Source organism: Varanus komodoensis, unplaced genomic scaffold (genome assembly GCF_004798865.1).
Source record: "Varanus komodoensis strain SLA01 unplaced genomic scaffold, ASM479886v1 scaffold7_1, whole genome shotgun sequence".
In the NCBI taxonomy this organism is placed as follows: domain Eukaryota; kingdom Metazoa; phylum Chordata; class Lepidosauria; order Squamata; family Varanidae; genus Varanus; species Varanus komodoensis.
In genome coordinates, this window is record NW_025336479.1 from 5,448,418 (window position 1) to 5,468,189 (window position 19,772).

At 47.1% G+C, this 19,772-nt stretch overlaps 1 protein-coding gene across 1 annotated transcript in view; it reads left to right on the top strand.

The window, feature by feature from the left end:
- GLP2R (glucagon like peptide 2 receptor) overlaps positions 1–19,772 on the top strand; it is a 49,594-nt gene that overhangs the window by 2,010 nt on the left and 27,812 nt on the right. The gene's annotated exons all lie outside the window — the stretch shown is intronic.

Genomic DNA, 19,772 nt, shown 5'->3' on the forward strand with positions numbered 1-19,772 from the left:
TTAGCACTTGTCGTTCTCTGCTCAGAGCAGGTTTCCCCAACCCAGTGCCTTCCAGAGGGGTTGGTCCACAACTCCCATCATCCTGAGTCAGCATGGGCTGTGTGTGGATTCCAGCGATGAGATGGCATGGATAAGTGTGCAAAGGCTTTCCCCAAAACTCAGAATAACTTGCCCCAATCCTGCTGAACCTCTGATTTTGGTGAATGACTTCCAGAATAGAAGGTCCATCACCAGTGTAGAGGCTGATATAAATTGCACTCCAGTTCCCTGAACCTGATTTAGCAAACACACACTGCGGAACACTTGAGAAATGAGGCACAGAAGTATCTGAACAATTCCCACGCACACTCTTCTTCATCCTCCACTAATGTGTCTTGGCAAATTTTTCTCAGTAATGCAAAGAGTTCTTGCTAATTGCAATTCATGTTATTCCTGTGCTTCTCTGTTTTTTTGTGTGATTCCTTACCATTATAAAGTCCCTGATGGTGCCACATTAGTCCCTTTTTCTGTCCCTCTGCTGTTCTTTCCAGGGCATAAAGCTTATTTGCTTTCACATCTTTAACACAAACTCATTAAGACAACGCTTTCCTTGGGTGCTTTTTTATTTTGTTTTCCAGTCATTAGGAGGGCTAGCAATCTCTCTCTCTCTCTCTCTCTCTCTCTCTCTCTCTCTCTCTCTCTCACACACACACACACACACACACACACACACACACACACCCCGTAAGACAAAAAGAGCATTTGTTCTGGACAGAATGTGCCTTTTTAGAATGTGCCCGTTAGCCAACCAAGATTCACATCAGATCCCCTTATACTGATGTCCAGTTCAGTCCTGTATGACTTACTCATGCTTTATCTAGGAGTAAAACCTACTGAATTCAAGGGGGCTTACTTCTTAGGTGTGTACAGGTTTTCACTGTACATCAGGAAAGAATGGCAGTCAGCTCTAACCTTGGAAGGGTTGTGCTTCCCTTGCGGGAGCAGCCTGAAGTGCTGCAGCCCGTCCTTGGATCCAGGTGACTAGGAGCATCTTGTAGCACCTGAGGTTGATCCAACATCTGCTGCCCGACTGGGACGGAGTTCAACTGGCAACAGTTTTCCAAGTCCTGGCAAGCTTCTCGCTGGATTGCACTGTGCACAGAGCTACCTTGGAAGATGGTGCAGAAGCAGCAATTAGCTCAAAACGGAGCTGACTGGCTGGGGTGGCCATGCAATGCCTGTGCCTTGCCAGCCACACCGGCTTCCAGTCTATCTCCGAGCCCAGTTCAAACTGTTTGTGTCAGGCTCGGAAGTCTTAAATGGCTTGGGACCAGAGTTACCTCCTCCCACATGGATCTGCTTGGTCTTTTAGGACATCTTCAGAGACCTTCATCTGGAATCCCTCACCAAAGGAAATTGAATGAGTGGCTAAAACAGAGAGGGGCTTCTCAGTTGAGGAATGCCCTCCCCAGAGAAATTTGCCTGGCACGCGCATTCTTAGATCTTCCACAGAATCGTAGAATTGTAGAGCTGGCAGAGGCCCATAAGGCCATCTGGTCCAGCCCTCTGTTCAGTGCAGGACTCCAGGTTAAACCATCCATCTCAGAGGGCTCTCCAGTTGCATCTTGAATGCCTCTAGTGTGGGAGAGCCTCCTGGGGTAATTGGTTCCATTGTCGTACTGCTCTAATAGTCAGGAAGTTCTTAATATCTAGCCAGAATCTGGCTTCCTGTAACTTGAGCTCATTATTCTGTGTCCTGCACTCTGGGATGATTGAGAAGAGATCCTGTCCTTCCTCTTTGTGACAACCTTTCAAGAACTTGGAGAGTGCTATCATCTCTCCCCTCAGTCTTGTCTTCTCAAGGCTGAATATGCCCAGTTCTCTCAATCTCTCCTTATAGGGCCTTGCTTCCAGTCTCTGGATCATCCTTGTTGCCCTCCTCTGAACCCTTTCCAGCTTGCCTGCATCTTTCTTAAACGGTGGTGCCCATTACTGGGCAGAGTACTCCAGATGAGGCCTCACTGTTGGTGAGTAAAGGGGAACTAGTACTTCACATTATTTGGAAGTACTGCTACTAATCCATCCTAAAATAGCACTTGCCCTTTTTGCTGCTTCATCACCCTGTTGGCTCCTATTCAGCTTGTGATCTACAGCAATTCCAAGATCCTTCTCACTTGCCATATTGTTGAGCCAGCTATTCCCAGATGCATTTGTTTTCTTTTTTCCTGGGTGCAGAACTTGGCATTTGTCTCAACTGAATTTCATTCTGTTGTTTTCAGCCCAGTGCTCCAACCGAGTGGTGCAGAACAAAGGTGTTTGATGCCAGGCAAAGGCTTTTAATTTCTCCCAATTATTTTAGAGAATTCTAGATTTCTATTAGTATTTTATTGATCCCATGCTATTTTGTTGTTTTGTATCATATTGCATTTCACTCCTTTAAATATTGATCATTTTCTTTTTTTTCTTGTTACATGGCACTTTAATGTTTAACTGTTTGCAATTAGGCCAGGAACATTGGTGTTTGTGAATAGATTCTAAAAGTAGCAATCCCCTGATGTTATTGAGGAGCCATCTCCAACTTGGCACCTGTCAGATGTGAGAGACAGTAACTCCACTGTTGCCAACCAGCCCATCTGGAGGGCCGCAAGTTGCCTGCCCCCACTGAACTGCATGAATCAAGCCATCCACTGACAATAACTTGAAATCCAGGCATCACTCTTTGAAAAGGGTGCCCAAGTCCACCTTCCTCCTTACTTGGCTCCCACTCCTTTTTCTTTTGAAAACTCATGTAATGAATATTTTCTCCTCATCTGTCAATCAACCTCCATTTTCAGCCAATCCAGTCTGATTAGTCAAGATCAGTGCTAAAATAGCTACTACCTAATTACTTCCCCCACCTTTTGGAGCAAAGAGTTAAGGGTATGACACATATCACAAGTCTGCAGAACATGCCATGCCTTATTAATCTCCCTGAAGATATATGAAGTGTGCCAGAGTTCCTCGCTGAACTTTATCCACCTTCTTGTGCTCACCAGAGCTAAGCCTGCCATCAAACCATCAGGGTGGCAGAAGGAAGATCAGAAACTCTGGGTGACATGCAAGAGATCATCTTACTTCCAATTTGTTTATCAACAGCATGGATTTTACCTCCTAAATATGGGTGCTGAATTGAAGATAGTTTGGGGTAACCAGGGGCAGACTTTTGCTTTAGAGAACGGTTCAGTCCCGGTATGGAAAATAAATCCAGATGTGCAGAAAATGCTCAAAGGCACCCCCTTCTTCAAATCTAAGTCTTCATCCGTTGCACCTCCCTCTGGTCAGTGGGCCTGGGGAGTCTAGGGGAAAACAGGTCAATTTGAAATCTGAAAACCCTGGAATCTTAGGGGATCTACACTCAGGGATCCCTGCAGTGGTATTTATGCAGAATGCAGTTCCCATGGCTAAGGAACATGCTGATGAGTATAGCGCAATTTCCGTTGTGCTGCATCACACACGGATGCCACTAGGGAGAAGAAGGGAGTGTTTGAAAGGGGTCATGTGCATGAGCCTTATAAAAAGTTGTTTTTCTCCCATCCATTAAGTAGGCTCAGCTACAAAGGAGTGGATATTTTTTTAAAGGGGAGGATTGACAGCTCCTCCTTCCCCCTCCCAAGAAATCCCAGAGAAGGAGAAGGGGATGGGGAAGGAACCTGGTGAGGCCACTGTGCTGCTCACTCCCACTTCCCGTGGGCTGAAGCCACCAAAACTGGTGCCACCATTCCCCTCCACCCAAACGCAACCCCCAAAAGCCAGCAGCACCCCTCCTTCCAAGAGTAAGCACCATTGAATACAACATGATTTACTTCTGAGGAAGCAACTTGGAAGAGGGGGCATGTTATTTCCAAGGAGACACATCCCTAACTGCAGTTGAAGTGCATAAGATTTGCTTCCGAGAAAGTACCACTGAAGAAAACATGAGGGCAGAAATCACCTGAGGATGGTTTGATCAGCTGTAGCTTTATTGATATAATCTGATTTAAAATATTTTAATTCTGCATGCTGTTGTTTTCACTCTCTTTTATGGTTAATCTCTTGGGAATCCTGCTGGATGCAGAGCAGTGTCTGCACTGTGTAATAAACACGCTAATGGATGAATCAATATTTTGTTGAAACTTGACTAATGCGCCAGGGTTCTGGCACCTGCTGGTGACTTGCAAAGTTAGCAGGGCACGGACCCACCTCCTGACGATGCTTAATAACACCCTGCAGCAGACGTCCTACTGGCGGCAGAGGAAAGCGGCAGGCTGGGGTTGGGGAGCCCAGAGGTGGCACTTAACCTAAGGGGACAGGCAGTGCACGGCTCGTTCATTGGGCCCAAACGCAAAACAAACACGATGGGGGGAAATGACAAGAAAAGCTGTGTGTTGCCCTGGAGAAAAGGTGTGCTGATCTTTGCTAGGGAGGGTGGCTGGAAGCCTGCCAGTGAGAAGCCGCAATGGTCCAAAGGTGGAGAAGACTGACTGGGCTCATGCTGGCAGGTCCAGGAGGAATGACATGCCATCTGCTCATTCCCTCCTGTTTTTCCAATTACGAGTTCCTACAGATCCATCGCCTTCTCTCAGTCTGCCATTTACATCCTCATCGAGCAGTTCCCTTTTCCTCTGTTGTTGTCAGTGCTCCAGAAACAAGTGGCATGGGGTTTCTAGTGTAGCCAGAGGTGGGTTGTGAGATCAGCTCTTCCCATCTGAGGACGGGAAGCTCTTCCCTTCATTCTGCTCCTGATGGGAAGATCTAGGGCCCTGTCCTAGATGAGAAGCTGAAAGGTGCAATCCTATGCGTATTTAGACAGAGAAAGGTTCTACAGTCAGCCTGAATGCTGGGAGTTGCAGGATTTTTCTCTGTCTAGGCATACATAGGTTTGCGCTCCTAGACAACACTTCAGGGGCCAAAGGATAATTTGGATTCTCAGATCCAAGGCTGGAACCTTGTCCATGCTCTGACCTGCCCACACCCCTTGCAGCAGGTACAGAAAGAGCCCCACTGGCTGTCTCTCTAAAGTCAGGAAACTGACCTTAGAGAAGGGATAAAGGGGGCATTTGGGGGGACAGGGAGGGTCCATCATATGAGCAATCCTGATGCTGCTCCAGCCTCTTGCAGAGTACTCAGCTAGACGACTACCTGGAGTGCAGAGTGGGACAGGGGCAGGGGGAATTGGTTTCCAGAACTGCCACCGAACCTTTAGGCGAGGTGTTCAAAGGGGCTGGCAGAGAGAGAAGCAAATGTTCTGATACCACTGATTGTGCTGGGCTGTACAATAAAAAGAAATGTGACGACCAGTGGCTATGAAATGGATTAACGCACTCTCAGGGCCAAACTAGTGTGACCTTCCACACACACACAGGTAGGACAAGTTAGAAGAGCAGAGGGACACCGTTAGGTCAGAGAACCCACCGTAAGGACGGGGGTGCCTCTGCATCACAGATCTTGCCCCGGCTACATCATGCATGTTGGTAGGGGCAAACAGGAGTCTTGGCACCCAGCAAGAGGGAAAGCAAACTGGGGAGCTATGATTTGAAGCAAAAAAAAATGAGGGTGCCTGCCACACTCTAACTCTGCTCTAAATCACCTCCTCCTAGAGTTGAGATCCATGAAACTGGCTTTTTTAAAACCCCCACAACAAAAACATTCACACATTTGTATGCCGTGTCTCATTTGGCTCTGGGTTATCTGCTGCGATAGGCTACTGACTGATCTCACACATGCCCATCTTTGAAATCTGGTCATTATACTGTCCTTTAGGGATCATCTCTGTAGACTCCGTATTATAGATAAATACCTGCCAGAATGTGTGACTTCTAAAATGCACTGGAGGAACAAAGCAGCGAGTGCAGAGTCCGTCGCAGTTCGGTTCTGTATCTGGAAACAATCGATGTATGACAGACACCGAGGGTCCTGTTCCCCAGTGCCCACTGCAGCACTTTATTTTGCTCTGAAGGTCGGCCAATCAGGGTCAAAATAAACTGCAGATTTGGGCTCATGAGAAAATAACCTGTGCTGCTTTCCCAACCTGGCGCCCTCTGGAGGTTTTGGACTGCAACTCACAGAATTCCCAACCTCTGCCCATGCAGTCCTGACTCACAGGAGCTGAATTTCAAAAGATCTTGGAAGGCACCTATCGGGGAAAGTTACTCTAAGTCTTCTTCTTCAAGACTTTCCATGCACGGAGAACCAAGAATCCCAATTGTGGCACTGCAATCGGAATGCATTTTCTAAAGGTTATCCATCATGAAACCAAATCCTTTTCTTTGTCACTGCTTTCCATAATATATTCTTTATATATCACACAGCTATCAAAAAGCACGTTGTTTCCATTTGATATAAATCATCATGTCTTGCTGTTGCATTAAGTATTGAACCAGGATGTTTAATCTCCTTTAAAAACAGTTGGGACAAACCAATTGTAAATAATCAGATGTTGCTAGGGGATAGTAAAACTTCCCCATTTCACTTCTCTGGTTACTCACCTTCAAGAAAGTTAGCAAATCAACAGGATTTACTCTCATAGCCTTCTCATTCACCCCAAGGGGGATACTGAGACTCCGAGGGCTTCATTTCCTCTCGCTCTTGATTGCGGAGAGATTTCAAGCTCTCCGTCCAGCCGCCCCGAGAGTTGGGAGGTGGGGAAAAAGCTAAAGAATATTGCTGAGCTTCCCACATATGGGCAGCTGTCCAAAAGTGGCTTTAGTCTGCCCAATGCCTGCAAAAGCAGGTCTTCTGATCTCCTATCTGCTCCAGCGTTACTTTTTCAGCAGGCGTCTTGCAGATGAAAGTCTCCCAGTGACACCAGTCCCTTCCAAATCAGAGGACACTATAGGGTGCCATCAGGGGAACAAACTCCAATCCTGAGTGCTTCATGATGCTTTTCTTACTCCTCATTGGCTGAAAGGATCAGCAACAAGAAGCAGATGTGCTTCTGAAGTTTACAGTAAATTCCCTCTGCCTTTCCTTCTTTCTTCCTGTCTTCTTTCTCTTTCTTTCTTTCTTCCTTTCCACAGAGAAGGAGCAAACGCAAAGCCAGTCCAAGAATTCTGCAGGTTGGAGCAGATTTATGGTCTGTCGCTCCTGCTGAGATCCAGGAAATAAGTCTAATTGGTAAAGAGTCTGTGTTTGGAAGTGGAGATACTTCCACAGAGCAAAGCGGGTGTAGCAGGGTTGCAGGAAAAGAACACAAGCGAGCCGGGTGGCAAGGATCGGTGACTGGCTGGAGTACACGCGCTTGCCACCCTGGATTACGCAGAGTGCTCCTCTGCAAGATGAGGCAGTGCTCTGGGACGTATCCTAGCCCGGTCCTTACAGTCACTGTGCTGCTCCTAATCAGACAGGTAAGCAAGAAAGCACCTAAGGCGTGATCCCTTTTGAACTATGACGATGTACCTGCGGGCTGACATTTCTGCCTAGGCAAGTGGCGTGACACGGTCACAAACAGCGCTGGCTGGACTGCATGCTTACCCCATCCAACTTGCTAGTTTTATAGGACTTTGCATGGCAGATCGTCTCTGGACCTTTTACAAGTCAGCTGCTGTGTTTCCTTTTCAGTTGCGCTTGCCGAGCCCGTATGACTCAGACTGTCTATATAGGGGTGCACGAGATGGAGGATGGCTCTCCTTATGTTCTTGCTCTTATCTGCACTCGCCTGCATTTTAAAAGTCAGTCATCTCCAAGTATCAATTAATGATAATTTGCTCACTTCCCTCTCGCTTCTGCTGCATGTGTACATATTGAGATTACCTGACTCATTTGCAAAATGTCAAAGGAGTATGTTAGAAAAGCCATGCATGCACACTTCAGATAATTTTTATTTTGTGTTCCTCACTAAAATATTCATAGGAGTTTGGGGAGCATGTGTCCTTCCTCTAGTTATAAATTCTCATATCCACGCTTCTGCATAAACGGCAGCCCTTAACCACTTCTCCGGTAGTTGCCTTAATCGGATCACTTTGTGCCCACTTTGCAAAGTTGTTTTTCATGTTGAAAACAAATGACATCATCCACAGATTTGTCATAGGTTGACTGGGAAAAGCAGGTTTCAGACTGTGCCTTAGCATGTGTGGTGATGCTATAAAATATCCTTTGTGTGTTGTTAGTTTGAGACAAGGTATCTGAGATGCGTTTCAAAAAAAATAAAGTGATTCATCTGAGGAAAAGTATTATTTGCAATAAATAGCACCATGTCAGGTTGTTCTAATATTAATTAGTTATCAGTTGATTAAAAGCAAAGGAGTCATAAGGTCCACTTTGGTAAGATGCCGTTCTTGCAAAACTGTATTAATGTGGCATGTAAAGGATCACAGTCAATCCAGCATGACCTACAGGGTGCCCCCCACCCTCCCAGCACAAGCGGAGGGGCTGGCATGACCTGGCCTGCTCAGGCTGGGGCCCAGAACCTTTCCTTTGCATCCAGAATCTCTGGGGGGCCTTCTGCCCTGCCACCCCACTGTCCAGGGGATGAAAGAAAGATTGAAGATCTGTGTTGCATTGGATCCCCCTTCACCTCTGCTGCTCTCCCTTAAATCTATCTGCCCAAAGGTTTTTTCTTCTGCTGCTGCTTCCCTGAAATCAAATGTCTTCCTTTTTCCTGTCCATACATCCTTTTCTACACATAGGGATGTCTTTGGAGACAGGGTCCTTTAAAGGCACAAACACAAACTGTAGAGCAGAAGTGAATGAGCATGGCATATTTGTGCTTGCTTGCTTGCTTGCTTTTTCCATTTCCCTTTTTTCTTTTTGGTGCTGTGGAACTTTTTGGTCCCTAGCATTGGCCCTGGTCACAGGTCGATCCACGATTTTTTTCCGGTGCAGTGGTGGCAGTTTTTCGGCATTGCAACACGAGCCAGATCCATTCACACCCGTTCCATTCAGATCCATTTGTTCTAGGGTGTGCTATTCTGTCGTGCCACTCTAGCCGATTCTTCCTGTTGTGAAAATATGGCAGGTTGTTGATGATAAGGCTGGGGGGCAAAAGCCTAGAACTTGGGAGCCGTTGGCTCAGTCTGACATGAGCAGTGGTGAGCCGATTTTGCACAAAGAGGTCTTCACCCTGATATAGTGCTAGTCAGTGGTGAAAACAGAGCCGCTTCCTTAGCGCTTCATTATGCTAACCCCAAACCCCAGCGTGAAATTATCTGAGCCCACAGCAGCACGCAGGATGCAGACTGAGAATGACACTGGGTGTCATTTGAGTCCAGCCAGAAAAGAGAAAAGCAGTCTTGAGAGAAATCTTTAGGGGGCTAAATAAAGAATCTCTGATGGTGATGGATGCTGTTATTTTGTGAAGGGGGAAGGGAAATCACATGGCTTCTTTGAGAATAGGAGCGTCTGTTCAGATGTGTACTTGATTCCCGCCTGCTCACTTGTACATTTATAAATAAACAGATATTACTCAAAAACAACAGCCTGTCACCTACTCAAGTTTCTAGAATTCTGTTTTCTCAAGGAAATTAAACATATAAAGCTGCCCTCAAATGTTGCACTGCTCAGAGATCTAGGGAGCACGAAATGGAATGAAATTGTTGCCAAGTATATAGCAGATTGATTATTGATTGGTTATTTGTAGTTGTGAGGTAAATATCAGATACATTTCCTAGCAGTGTACAGTCATTCTAAAGCCAGAATAAAATCCAACAGTGTTATCAAAGAAACCAGCAAGCTTCAATATTAAATTGGCAGGCAAACAAAGCAATGCAAAGCCAGTACAATTTCAAAAATATAATGCAAATGAAGAGCTAAAACTACTTAATCAAGGGATGACACCTTTCAAAATCATTACTAGACTTTAAAGACTAAGAAAACAAAGACGCCTTAACCTGGCAGTGAGCAGTATATTGGCATGAAGCAAATTTCCCCGGGAAGAGCCTTTCATGACTGGGGGCTACAACTGAGAAGGTAGTTTTTGTAGTGGGCAGTCTTCAAACTTGAGCAAGAATGTGTGGCCTAGATTCTGTAAATGATCTTTGAGCATAGAGGTAGGCATAGACGGAAACGTGTGCTTACCGATGCCCTAAGGCCAGCTACAGATTCCCCACCAGGTAAGCATTCCATCGTGAAATCAGGTGCCAAGTTATAAAAAGATTTATATATTAGCAATAAAAACAAACTGGAAGCTGGTGTGACAAGAATGTGTAATATGGTCCAATCACCTAGTCCTGGTTAAAGCCTTTTTGCTGCCGTATTTTGTACTCGATGTAGCTTCAAGACCGTTCTCAATGGCATTCTGAGCCCCCAGGCTCCACAGCTGGCTTTCAAGGCAAGTGCAACCCTTTCCAAAACAGGCTGAATCCCCCTCACCTGGCCATGGAACCAACTGCCAATAGCACATTGGGATTAAGCCTCAGTTTGTTAGCTCTCATCCAGTCCATTTGCACAGCCTGGTACCAATCCAGCACACCCACAGCCTCGCCTGGCTCCGAAGGAGAGAAATAGAACCGCTTCAAACTCCTCAGTGGCCTCACTCAGCAGTTTCTTCTGCATCTCACAGGCCAGCCAGGACCCTGGCAGGAATGCCAGCCACATCAGCCAGAAAGCTCCCCAAGCCCTGCCTAGTTTACCTGGGCAGCAGTCCATCCTCTTAGTTCCCCAAGCCTTGCCAGGGGACCGCCCATCTAACAACAGGAATGATTTGACCATGACAAGGGCCAAACGATAAAATCCCTGCTTTCAGACAATCATGCTCTCACCCATTGGTGAAAGCCAGATTTAATGTGTTTTCTGCCACATACGGTATGTCAAGCTGGTGCCATGTTAGGAAAGCACCACCATTTTCATGGCAGTCATGAAGTCCAGAATCATCCTGGATCTGGGCAGTGGGCTGGGAGTTACATCAGCAGATTCCCTCACCTGTTCTGCAAGGTGCCAGCACTCACCTGAGTGGGAAGAGAACCTGGAGAGAAACAGAGAGCAATGATTTCTATAGGCCAGAGCAAGGTCCCCTCTGCAGCCTGTGGTACTGAGTGGAGTAAGCAGAGGGACACAGCTGGGAGGCTAACCCTGCCCCAGCTCATCTTTCCCCCTCTTCTTTGCCCTGGCCACACTGGCCTCCCCATCCATAGCCAAACCCTGGATCAGAGCGGTGCTATTCTGCACTGACCTGGCATGTAGCCACAGGTTTCCCAGAGCCATGGACTGACTAGTATGCAAACTGCAGGCTTTCTGGTTAGAGGAAAAGTTGCAAGAGAGGATAGACACCTGGTATTTAACTCATCTTCTCCTTTGCTGGCCTGCTAATCCCCGACAACCTATCTTCCCCTACCTAAAGCAGCACTAATTGCCTCCGCCAACTCTCCAAGGTGATCACGTACCATGTTCCCTAAGCACATGCTAAAATACCCACCAATTAGGTCGCTTAAAGAAACTCTTGGTGGCCCCCCTGATCTTCAACCTTCTGGCTCAACCAGACCATCAACAATATTCAGGGGCAACACCACCCCCATACTGCATAAGGAGAAGCATATTTGTGCTTCGAATAAGCACATCCCTTCTGGCTCTTCCTGGGCCAGCTGAAATCCTTCATCCCTACAGGGATGCCCTTGCTCACACCCACCTTCCCTCCTCCAGTAAATTGGGTTCCTTTCACCCTTGGCTTCTCCAGGCAGCAGCTGCCGCCCTTGCCATCAGGGGCAGCAGAGTCTTGGTACTTCTGGCCACAACCTGGAACTCCATGCCTTGGGAGGGATGTGCAGGTGTGTGGTTTGGAGTGAAGTTTTTGCACAGCATCCCATCACGCTCCATCATGCTCGGTAGCCAACCTGGTGCTGTCCAGGTGTCTGGAGTACAACTCCCAACATTCTCAACAATTGGCTGAGGATGATAGGAGGATGGGGCACTAAAACATCTGGAGTGCACCAGGATAGGGAAAGTTGGGCTGCGGAAAGGTGGATCCACCACCCTCGGACCTCCTCAAACCTTTGTGTCATCCCTGGCAAGGAGGAGCCCATGCATGTTGCTTCAGACGTTGGCCCACTGATCTGAGGAACAGTCTCAAGGCTGCTTGCATAGGGCAGAAGTCTGACAATCCGGTCCTAGTCCAAATGAATGAGATTTACTTTCGAGCAGAGACATCTAGGGTCGGGCTGCAGGACAGGAAGCGAAGCCCACCAGAGCTGTGAGTAAGGAGTGGTTGCAGAAGGACAGGATGGTGAGGGCACCTTCAGAGCCCTGCCACCAAAGGTAGCCACCCCGTAACGTAAGCAGAGCGGTAGAGACGGCGCCCTGTGCTGGGGGCAATGTGTGCATGTGGGGTGGGCCTGGGATCCGGCTTGCTTCCCCCACCTCCAGGCTCGGCACACTTGCGCAAAGAGGCCCACAGGCTGCTCCCCAGCATGGCCGGATAGACTGCGTGACCCATGCCAAGCAGCCACAGGGCACATGTTCGGAAATTACGCAGGCTGGGGGGTCGTCAGTGGTGCAGTGGAAACTGGGCTTCTGACATGCACCTGCTTGTTTCTACTGGGCTTTGCATGGGAGAACTGCCCAGCAGGGTGTGTTGTGTGCTAATTAGTGTGTGCGCATGCCTGGCTGCATCATTTAGATTACCTACCTCAGGCACTAAGATGTCTTGAACTGGATCTGCTCTCAACAGCCCTCCGTCTCCCCATATGGGTTGCCATTCAAAGGTCTTGTGGGGGTGGCATGCCTGATTGGCCAGGACTCTGACCTCATCTGCCCCCCCCCCCCGCTTCTGCCTGAGTTCAGTTGATATCTTTCCAGAAGATGGTGTGGGGAGGGATGCATTTTCTTAGAAATAATATAGCCCATTTGTTGGCTCCCGCAACACGAGCCGTGTCTGCAGAGGTTCCCGTGGAGAGGCTGCAGTCACAGAACGGCAGCACAATGCCGATCGGCCATGCTGCGCAGGCACCCCCTATGCTGACCTTCTGCCCAGGGCGAACGTCTCCCCTTTGGTTTTTGCTGGGAGCTATCATCATAAATGACCCAGACACAGAACCAAATTTGCAGAATGGGGCGGGAGGGGTGCTTGTTTTCTTGCTCTTGAAAAGCAAAGACTGAGCCCCGAGGCAATAGCGCCTTCCTATCAGTTTTGTTTAATGTGCTCATAAGAGGACTCCTATGCTGAACCGCACTAATGCAGATAAAGTTCTCAGAGCTCCACAATGACCGTGGCGTGACCCACCCGAGCGAACGTGCTCAGGATCACTTTCCTTTCTGGGGGTGTTGGACAAGACCCTGGGAAGCCCTGGCCACGCTCCCACCACCTCTCTTCCGCAGTCACGCTACCTGCACTTCGTAAACCCAGCAACGTTGGAGGCCGCCTGACACGGAAGTGAGTCATTTGGCCATCTAGTCTAGTCCACACTGACGGGCAGTGGCTGTTGGGGAAGGAAGCTTTTCCACTCGGCCTTCCACTTGGCAGACGCCGGGACAGAACCGGTGCCCAGCCCTCCCCAAGCCCTTCCTTTCTCGAACCCCCACAAAGAAGTTATTGTAGGCTATGTGTGCATTCAGAGAGGAGGGGGCTGGATGCCAGGAAGTGCCCTCCCCCTGTGGGCCTGTCTGCTTGGACTTGCAGAAAGAGCAGCCCAACCATCCCTTTGTCGGAAGGGGAGCGTGTGTCCCTAATAACAGGGCACCGGCGCCATTGATTTGGTCACCTGCAGAAACACCTTGAATTCTGAATTCCAGCAGGAACTCACGCCATCCCCTTTGCTTTCACTAAGTAGGTTCCCCTTTATTTTGAATTCCTTGCTGGATTTTTCAGAGGTCGGGCAGGCACAGTACACATCCTCAGCTTACCTGCCTCGCTGCCCAGCTCACACTGCACCTATGAACCGGAGAGGGAAGCAATAACAGACGTGGGGCCGAGGGGCAGGTAGAGAACGTGGGGATTCCACAACCCATTTGACTACAAAGGAGGCACGTCAGGGTGCAGCTTGGCAACTGTAGTCCATTTCCCTGAGTTATGAATGAATGAATGAATGAACGAATGAATAGCCCTATTTCAAAAAAAAGACCCCTTGTCCACAAGGGAAGGTAGCTGGGGAACAAATATTTCTTATCAGAAGGACCACCAAAAGGAATAGGGCTAAGAAGCGAACTTGCACCTATGGGTTTTCTGCTCCAAATTGGAGCTTGCACAACTTTGCTTTGCAACAGGGTAAAATCACAGGCAACTGAGGAATGTCATGCATTGCTTAGCACCGATTGTGTACTAACTGCATCGGACTTGTTAGGGGAGTTCCCGAACTCCCACAACTTTACCTTGTAAAGGCCCCCGGTTTCGACTGTTTGTTATTTCAAAGCTAAGTTATGTCTGCTAAGTTCAGCGAGCCTTTGTAAAACAACCACGTCATCCCAGTTCCTTGCCTCTTAAGATGAGGTTCATTGACCAACAAGTCTCTGCACATTGCTTACATTTGGGGAGAAGGGAAACAGAGAAAGGGAAAGAGTTGGAGAAAAAACCATTTGGTTCCTGTCCCTGAAGGAGAATTCCATTCTCAGGCTCTTGCGACGAGCGACTGCCAAGGGATTTTTTGCAGTCACAGCAATGGAATCCTTCTTTGACCCTTCATGTTGTTACTGGTGTTTCCTGACAGACCAATGTGAAAGGTATAAAGGTTGCCTCCAGATGGGGAAGTGTTGGGGGCATCTGCCTGCCTGTTCCTCCTCAGATGGGTGGCTGAGGAATTAAAATGGAAAGCTGTCTGTGGCAGGGATGGCAGAAGGCCACAGAGGCCCCTAGAGCCATGCCTGAGATGGACGGCTTTGATTCAAGGAATTTGGTAGAAGGGAGGGTAGAAATGGAAGCTTCCCGTAATCTTTGGGTAGGAATGAATGCAGGGAGAAGGAGAGCTGTTGTGTATCATTCCAGCCCAAGACATCTTGGTGCCTGAGCTGAATGAGCTAAATGGGTTGTTTGTGTGCATGGACACACATGCACACGGACACACATATCAGCATATGACACAATCTACTTGGCGGTTTTCCAGTGCAAACCCCATTAGAAATGAGCACAAGCTTAGCTTCCATTCATGCCAATGGAGCTTCTTCGAGTGTCTCATGGCACAGACTGGGGTGCCTCCCACTGAAGGGCTTGTAGCTGTTCCAATGGGAAGCTTTCCCAATTTGTCTAATTATCCCATACTCCCCCTGCCCCAACTGATTCTCTGCTGTTAGAAAAAGGCAGAAGAAGTGGCAAAAGAGCATAGTAGGATTAAAGTGGATGGCAGGCATGTCTACACCTCCCCAAATTCTGTGAATGAGGCAGGGTGATTAATAATAATAATAATAATAATAATAATAATAATAATAATAATAATAGCTTCATCCAGAAGCACCCCTGTCCCTCTGCCCCCAGGCTGCAGGAAGGGTCACCCACAGCCCCCACCTTAGCTGGTGACTGCACCTTGCCTCTGGGTAGGAGCACTTCTTGGCTTAGAGGGTTCTTTGAGTGGCCAACTAGTGCCTGCATATCATTAGCTTAAGGGGAATATCCATCATCGGTTATATAGCAGAGATTTCCCTCACAGCTTGAAGCATTTGCCAGAAATGTGGCGGCGCATGCATGCATTCCTCGGCAACTGTGAGGGGATGGGAGATCGGAGCACACGGTTTTTGTCGTAGCATCTACAGTCTTTGCAGCAGGATTCCAAGCAGTCCTTTGTTCCCCAGGATGTTCTCCTGGGGGTCATTGCTCTCCCTATCAATGAAAAACAACAACAGCACTAAAGCAAATGGGCCACCCATTCCTAGAGGCAGAAGAATGAGATTCCACCAGATAAGGGAAAGGAACAGGCAAACTGAAGTCAGTTGACCAAATAGGTTATAAGTTCACAATACGAAATGAAACGCAGGGAACACTTGGATGGAAAATGGGAAAAGATAACTCTATTCATATTCTGTGCTCTCTGGAAGAATTTTGTAACCAGTCCAGAAGTAGTGTTTCTGTCTTGCTGAAGCTAAGGCAAGTGTTTGTCCCTGCCAGCACATGGACGTCTGCCAAGTTGCTAACAACTCAAGTCATCACACATGTGGGAAGGGCATTAATTCAGCTAAGTGACAAATGACTTTTACGCTGGAATGCTTTCCAACATGGGCAGTCACTTTAAAGGAAGCTCTCAAGCTTTGGCTTCTGTTCAAGAAATGCTGAGCTGACAATTTGGGCAATTGTCAAAAAGCAACTAATCTTCCATTTTTGGTTAGGATAGTAGTGAAAGTTCTCTGGAGATTTCTAGTTCCTATATTGATACTGTGGTATAATTAAGTACAATAACAAATCCAATCGGAACTCAGATAAGCCAGATTTAGGGCCTCGGTTCAGCAGAAGTTGTGACAGCTCTGACATATGAGCATGAACGGTTTAACGAGCAATGCTAGTCCTCATCTGCAATGTGGGAACGGGATTTGTTTCCTTTCTTCATAGGGAAGATGAGGACTGTTTCCTGTTCATCATCATATTTTCTTTCTAGGAGTACATGAGCAGGATGGGAGGGGGCATTTGTGGGGGAATTGCATTTGTGAAGAGGCCATGCCATAATAAAAGGGAATAGCAGTTCTCGGAAAGGAAGTAGAATATGTATCTTTAATAAAGAAGTCTCAGCTTCACTCAGCAACAATCCACCCCATTTTTAAAAGCCAAGCCATGACAGTTAAATCAGTTTAAAAACCAAATTACATTAGAGCACAGCCATCCCTTCAATCATCTTCAGCTAAAGTACTTTTCCTTAACGGGGTTGCCACTGGGGCAGTCGCTGGTAAGCCAATTAATGACAATGAGTCACAATTCATTGATAAAACCAGAGGTTATAACAGTGCGGCAAACAGAACATTAATGGAGAATTTTTACCCAAAACATCACTCATCTCCTCTGATGGCTCACTACGCAAATTACATAGGTTATAAATGACCAATTTCCATTCTTTTTATTAAGTGGCCCTCCTAGCATCAATATTTGCATCATGTCTTGACCCCTTTGTCCTTTGCACATTAGAAAAAAGTAAGTGTTAGAAAAAAGTATGGTCACTCAAGTCAGTCCTGCTGATTCTCTTTTCATATGGGAGAAGTTAGGCTTGAAATTCCAACATTTAAAAAGTTTACGTACTTGTCTAACCTAAGTCAGTTTAAAATTATTTTGAGCAACAATGGTTTCCATTAGGAAAATCTGGAAACTGCCATTTGTCTGAATCCCTTTCCTGAAAATCCCTAAACTCCTCACATAATTATGTTTCCCAAATTCTGTAAAGGAAATCCACAAATTAAATTGGTTTACAGTGGTAGAATAGAACACATGTCTTACTGAGGCTGTGTTCGTATAGTAAGAATTCCATGTTTCCTGCTTTTATCCTGTGCTGCAGAGATAAAAGCTGAAACATGCGTACCATTTCAGTACCCTGCAGCCTTTCCAAACCATTAGACTACAGCTGCCAGTACGTCTGTCCATTGGCCATGCTGGCTGGGGCTGATAGGAGTTGAAGTTGGAAGACAGAAAGTTTGGTGAAGCCAGTATCTGCCAACATGGGAGCTACCTAGGGAGGGTGTATTATTTGAGTGGTTTTATTGCCATATGCTTAGTTCATAATGTGACGAACATGGAGAGTGGTCCACAATAAAATGAACTGGAGACTCTCAGCCTATCATTTTTCAATCACCAGACATTTTTTGTTTTTCTTTTTTGGCTCAAAACAATTGGCTACACAAATTGCAACACAATTCAATGCATGTTTTCTCAGGTATCAGTCCCACTGAGCTCAATGGAGCTTAAGTTCTAGTAAATGTGTCTAGAGTTATAATATTAACCAGCATACTAGTATTTGTAATTCTTTGATTTATGGTGCCAAGAAAGCTCACGTCCTGAATCTGAGATTACTGTGAGTTCTGGCAGATAGATATAGTAAGTGGCATGTCACAGGGGGTGTGGGGGAACAGATGTTGAGAAAGAGAAATGTATCTGTCTGAGGACTTAAGAATATTTTACCTGGCAAGGTCACTGGAGCTGTGTCCAGCAAAAAGAGTTTCTATTATTTATATATAATAAAAGAATGTGTGTGTGTGTGTGTGTGTGCACGCGCGCGCGCGCAGAGAGAGAGAGAGAGAGAGAGAATGAGAGAGAGAGAGGGAGGATGTCTACTTCACTAGACAGTAACACCTCAGCCAGAAGATAAAACATGCCACCAGGGCACCAGAGTTATTTTGATCAGAAACAGAAGACATCAAGAGGACAAAGGAAAAGCTTTGGTCCAGAGAAGATGCCAGGAGTTCGCTCCACTCAGAAAAAAATGGGAGTGGACGAAAGATAAGATGAAGAAGGTCAAATACGAAGATGGCAGACATAGAAGGAGGAGAATAAGGGGGAAGAGAGAGAAAACAAAAGGTGAGGAAACTGAGGAAAAGCAAATGAAAGAACAGAGAAAAGGAAATGGAATCCATGATTTGCTGGCCTCTGTGCAGAAGAATACGCAGACACCAGTCTGGTATCCTAAATGGCGATAGTAAAAAAACCAAATAAACTGGGGGAACACTTCAACCTTCCAGGGCTCTCTTTCACTGAATGTAAGGTGCCCATTCTTGAACAAAGGAACTTCATAGAAAGATTTCAAGGGAAAGCAGCTAAGCCACAGTTTGAGAGGTTCAACTCTGCTGTGGTTTATATACAGGAGGAGGGGGTGCTTTGTTTTGTTTCTTTTCAGCTGACACTACATCTGTTAATCAGTGATAGGATAGCTGTATTATCTCCCAACAACTGTTTTGTGAACAGTTACCATAAAGAAGGCAATTATCGCTGCAAGCATGTTCAGCCTCCCAGTTCCCTCTGACCCGGCCGTTTTCAGCTCTTCCACTGCCCTTTGTGGACGCACACATGCACACATGAACGGGGTTCAGTGCAGCACTGTCAGGCATCTCTTGAAGCGGGCTGTAGCCTATGAAAGATTAAGTCATAATGAATACGTCAGTCTTAAAGGTGGCGCAGAACTCTTGGCCAGAGCAGTCCTAAGAAATTTTACTGCTGAAGGCAGGCAAGATGGTGCCTCCTGCTGTGTGTAGAAGCTGACCGGACTGGCAGCGGACTCACTCGCTCTCTTCTGGAGGGCAGCCATGTGATGCGCACGGCTCTGCCATCCAACATCTTCCAGTGACTGGCAGCATCTGCCACCTGAGGTAGCCAGAAGGGCTGGCTGGAAAGGCCAGCTGTTCTATTTGTTATTCATGGGAAAAAGTTGTTCTCCCTCCCTCCGCTGGGAAACAGTGGGAGCAGGCTGATGCTCTTATGGCCCCCATGCAGGCTTCCTGTAGCCATCTGGCTAGTCACTGGGTATAACAGGATGTGGGGCCAGATAAGTCTTTGGCCTGATCCAGCCCAGCTCCTCTTCTTTTTGCACCACACAAAAGCCCTGTGTGGTTGGGAGGGAAGCGCAAGTCCCCGGAAGGAAACGGGGGGATAAAATGGCATTGCTGGGAGAGAAGAGGGAAGACAAGGGGGCAGGGGCCATGGCAGGGCTATTGACCATGTGCCATCTCAAATAAGAGGAGAGGAGAATGGCTGTTCTGCTTAAATCGAAGCAAAGGCTGCCGGCAGACACCTGCTCATTTAAGCTGAGCATATCTGCTTTTAGCTGCTTCCGTCTGTCATACCGTAACATTTCATTTCATGCCTGGTGTTCAAAGTCAGCCATTTCACTGAGCTGCCACAGCGCCTAATGGGACACGCTGAGCTGTCAACAGTTTCCTAACTGGTAATTAACATGTCCTATTTGCTTCACTGAAGGGAAAATGCTGGCAAAAATCTTCTCACAGCAGCACTGTTTGCT